Consider the following 5,450-nt stretch of genomic DNA (forward strand, 5'->3'; position numbering starts at 1 on the left):
ATGCACTTGTGTTTGAATTTTTGGCTTGATTAACCAAATTAACTTACATGAAGAGAATAAATGAACGGCCGATCTCCTAAGATACCGTCTCTTGGAGAGATATCTCTTAGGCTCAACCCATTTAAGATTAATTAAACTAAAAAATGATAATGGGCTGATCAAATTAGAGATGATATGGAACCGTCTCCCACAAAATTTGTGATAAATGAAAGGGATAAGATTCCCAAATGAAAGAAGGTGCATGTATATATATTATCGTTACCTGTCTCTGAAGGAGGACGACTTGTCCTTCCCCTTCGAGGATAAGGATATTCAGCGGAACCACCAAGCACAGGACGAACATATTCTGGACCTTCATCAGGATCTCCAAGATCATTGTAATATGCATAGTCATAAACACGATCCCATTCCTTCAACTCTCCTACTCCATTCCCTCGCAAAATCACCAGTTCTTCCTCTCGATACTTCCTTAATGGGGCTGGTGTTTGGTCTAGTAGGTATGTCTGCAAAAAATCAAGTGATTATATTATAATTCTACTTAAATTTATTGACATTTCAGCATCATGCACTCACGCTCCAACCACAATTATTTACCAAACAAATCCTAAAATATATTTTTAGTAGTTAAAATTGAACTTTTATGAACATTTACTTATTGTAACTAGATTTTATTTATTAAAACTGATTTTAATTGAATATTACTTCCTTTTGGTGAAATTAAAATAAAAAAGGTTTTATGTGTGCTTATTAGTGCACACAAAATAGTATGTACCAACATCAATATTGTAATAGCTTAATCCCAGAGGAGTGGAGAATACGAACTGTAGGTCGCTAAGCGGAGAGTAAGGAGCGTTTTTGGAAAATAACTTACATGCATAGGCGAAGCCACACTGAGGGCCAGGCTCCCGGCCCCCGGTTGCTGAAAATACGATCCTTTATAATTTAAAGAGGGCATAAAATATATAATATTGTAACAAAATTTACTATAGGTCAATAGTTGGGATAACATATTTGTAATATAAGGTAATAATTTAAACACAAATTTAAACTATTATTTTTTAGTAGACTAATAAATTTATTTTATACTTATAATTTCATTACTATTTATCTTTCATAGTTCACATTCATCCTTTTTAGTGTGTATTCATATTTTTGCTATTTTAATTTTAATAGTGTTTTTTTAGAGACTTAGAAGGCAAATATATGGAGTCAAAAGCACTTAATTTTTTTTTTTCAAAATGTTAGTTTTTTTTTCAAAATGGGTAATTATAGGGAAGTTTCAACTCTATTTGTTAAATATAATTTTACTATGATTCAAGATCATTTCAGTTTATATGATTTTAAAATTTTCAATATAGTATAACTAGTTTTTATATTATAAATAACTTGCTAGTATATTGACAAATTTGTCCCCTTAACTCAAAATCATGGCTTCGCCCCTGCTTACATGTGCTTTCATATCAACAAATTAGAGAAAGGTCGAATTCAATAACGTGTAATAAGCTTGATGAACTACGCCTTTTATTACTAATTTATTTTAGGATGGACTTTCATTGAGTTTTTACTCTCCTCTTGTATGAGTCTATTTACACGTACAATAACAAATTTATGAGTGAATTAATCTAATTAAATAGAAAGTTAATGAGAAGTAGCGTTAAGTAAATCTATATGCTAGAATTTTCATTAAATTTTTGTAGAAAATAATTTTAAAACGTATCCATGTGAAATGGTGCATCTATGAAATTTTTGCCACCTAATTAGTGATTAGATGGTAGATTTGTAATTAAAGCTTAAAGTCATTAACAGTCAATTTGATTGTCAGTAATAAATTCGGGAATCATAATAGAAAGTTAGGGTAATTTTAGTAAAAATATATCTTAACAAGTTTAGAGTTCGTGTTTGTTACGTATATCATCATATTATCATTCTTTTCATAAAAATTCATTCTAATGTATAACCATTGTAAATAAAACAATTTTAATGATCAAAGTTTCATAATGTGAATATGACAAAGTGTATTTCATAAAAAAATTATCAATCATCTATTACCAATAATTAGTATCAACATCCAAATTTGAAACATGCTTATAAATATAGAGAAATTATTATTTTACACTCATCTTAATTGCTTCCTTTATTTCAAAAACATAGCCCGAAATATAAGTAGGATGAATAAAAAAATGGATAAAATGATGAAAAGATAATTTTATGGAAATGTAGGAGAAATTAGGAATGACTTGTATGTAAAGTGTGTAGATCACCTAAGAATAAGTTCAGTTGGATCACCAAATTGACCTAATAACAATATTACAGAATGTTAATTTATTTTACAGTTAATTGTTAGCTAACTTTTTGTTCATTCTTTTCTTTAAAAACAAGTACATTGACTTCTTTGCACGAAAAGTCAAGCTTGCTTTAGATTAACACAAATAGTGTTTATTTATTAAATTAGTTGGTTAAAACAACCTGTTATTATGAATCAATTAATCCCAAACAAACTATTTCTATAATGGTGTTCAACATTAGTTGGACAAACCAATTGATAAAGTCAGAAGTCAAATAAGTTAAATCAATCCCAACTGTTCACTGAATATCCTTAAGTTTTTTCTAACACATAAAGAATATAAAGTAAAACATTGTTGATAAATAAAAAGTTATTTTATTTTATTTATTTATTGCTTGAGTGTAGGATGAGGGGGAAAAAGTTCGGTGAGAATCAAGCACATAGTCTTTGCATAAAAAATAGTATTTGCTCATTCAACTGAGAAAAAACTTGATTATCTATTGATGAATAGTTAATATAATACTTCCTCTGTTCTAAAATACTTGCTACATTACGGTTATTGACACTATTCATCATTCAAGCTTAGTTTATATATTGCAACTAATGTGTAAGAAAAAATATGGTCTAGTGGGATCTTATTTGTATTGTCTAATTATAATTGCATATTTTGATAATATTACCTTTTTGTAATTTTTAGATATGAATAGTTCAATATATAAATGTTTAAAATACTCCTTATGTTCTTTTTTCGTTATTCTCGTTTACTTTTTGCACAATTTTCAAAGTAAAATTTGAGCCTTAATATCTCTAAATATGCATCATAAAAAACTATAAAAAAATATATGATAAAAGAGTATACATTAAGACGAATCTAGCGAAATCTCATATGGATATGTTTTATCATCTATATATGTCTTAAAATCTTAATTAAATTTCTCTTTCTAAAATAGAATATTCTAAATGGAAAGAACATTAAAAAACGAAGAGAGTAACACATTGGATAGCAAAAAAAAACTCAAACGTAACAAGTATAATGGAACAGGAAAGTATGCTAGATTCTTGTGTATTAAATAATGATTATATATAAAAAAAAAATGGTAAGAAGCTACCTTGTTGGAGAAAAAGATGCGATCTTCGGTGTAGCGAGAAGTAGGGTAAATCCATGAGTTGCAAATGAAGTGGACATCTCCAATATTATTAGGGACATTTTGTAGGGAAACAGACTTGTGATAAAACTGTTTGCGATGTTTATTTCTCGAACCTTAATTAATTATTCGTCAGCACGTAATTAATGTAATCATACATTTTATTAATTTTACTGTATAATAGTAAAAAGATGTTTGATTGTGAATATGTTATTTGTCTTTTTTTTATTGGTTAGTATTAATGAAATTTAACTAATTTGCATTTTTTATACTTATCATATTTACAAATTTATATTTTCGGAAAAACTCATACATTAATAAATACAATAATCACAATTATTCCAATTACACAGTTGTATATAAATGCACTGTTTAAAAAATTAAAATGCAAAATATATAATAATCTGTATAGAACATTATATATTGTCTGATAAAATTTTGGAATTACACCGCATCGAAATTTATACTACAGAATAAATTATATTTATTCCAGTGCAATTGGAATTACACAATTTAGAAAATTATACTGCAAAATTACACTGTGTTTAAAATTATACAGCAATTTAGGAAATTACTTGAAGTACATAATACCACTTTTTCAATCGATTGCTATTTAAAACTAAAATGAGATAAAATTCAATCAATTGATCATTAAAATCAGTCATTTATATTATTAGACTACCATAATTACGATTTTGAATTTTATAAACGATAAAAAGTATGATTTGCAATTTAAAATTTACTTAAAATATTAACATATTTAAAAATCTGTGCATGTTTCTATCCTTGTAAACTATTAATCTCGTATGATTAAATCACTAAATGGTAATTTAATTATTGTGCCGAATATCTTTCCCGCCCCAACATACTTATCATTGTGATAAGCGTGATATAATATATGATGAATAGTTATTGATAAATTCCACGTGGTAATTTTAAGTTTTTATGTTTTTCACGTGGTGAAAGAATATTTTTTTAATTTGCATGGTAATTTTGAACTTTTAACTTTTTCATGTGGTAGAAAAATTGATAATTAAGTTCTTTGTTAAATTAAGTACTTATTTCGTACAATTTTTCCAAAAAGTGTTTCTTAATGGTGATCGGGGCATTTATATTTATAAAAAAGGAGATTTTATGATGGGCATAATAATAAAGTAAATTCAACAAAAATACTAACTTTTTGTCTACCAAATTGAAAAATTAAAAGTTTAGAATTATCATGTAGATTAAAATTTTTTGGGAAATTATCAATGGTGCCCTTGTACTATTGAAAAATTACAATGGTACCGAACTGCATTTCAGTGGTACCCCCCAATTATATGGTAATTACAACCGTGACCTTAATGATGAATTTTCCGTTAAATGTCCGTTAAATTTGGAATTTAACCTAACCATGGTTAGTTTCTTCATCTTCTTCCCTTTTCTCTTTCATGGCTGCTCTTCTTCCATGGCTGCTCTTCTTCCATGGTTACTATGGAATTACAAATTGCAGGAGCCACATTCTTTGATTTTTCAGCAACCATGACCGAATTTCTTGAAATCCATGAGAGAGAATCTACATTTAAATCAAAGAGCAAATTGTTGAAATATACTAAATTCAAAACAGTAAATTCTTGAAATAAACTTTTTGCAATATCATTCAGAAAAACAATTAGATTCATCAAAACTGAAAACATTTTACGCACAATCATCACTTCAATAGCAATAATCAGAATGAAAATTGAACAAACCACTCTAAAATTAGAAAACTAATATCCATTGCTAAACAGCTCAATTAAGTCGAGTTTTTTTACAAAAGTTTAAACTAAAATCAAACCATAGAAAAATTCCTGCCACTACAAGTTATGACCATTCATAACTTGTACTCTAATCAAACCTTAAGTACTTTATCGACAAATTTACACAACACAAATCCTAATTTCAATTAATGAGAAACCTGATTTCCAACATTTCACTTCTTAGTTTTCTTCGTCGGTGTAGTTTTTTTCACAGCAGTTGCCTTCTTCGCCGGAGATTTAAGA

The 5,450-nt window shown here is 27.7% G+C and overlaps 1 pseudogene; it reads right to left on the reverse strand.

Moving 5' to 3' along the window:
• The window catches only part of LOC130828535 (probable linoleate 9S-lipoxygenase 5), a 20,744-nt pseudogene extending 15,639 nt beyond the window's left edge, over positions 1 to 5,105 (reverse strand).
• Positions 5,106 to 5,450: the final 345 nt, after the last annotated feature.

This window comes from Amaranthus tricolor, chromosome 12 (assembly GCF_026212465.1).
Source record: "Amaranthus tricolor cultivar Red isolate AtriRed21 chromosome 12, ASM2621246v1, whole genome shotgun sequence".
Taxonomy (NCBI): Eukaryota; Viridiplantae; Streptophyta; class Magnoliopsida; order Caryophyllales; family Amaranthaceae; genus Amaranthus; species Amaranthus tricolor.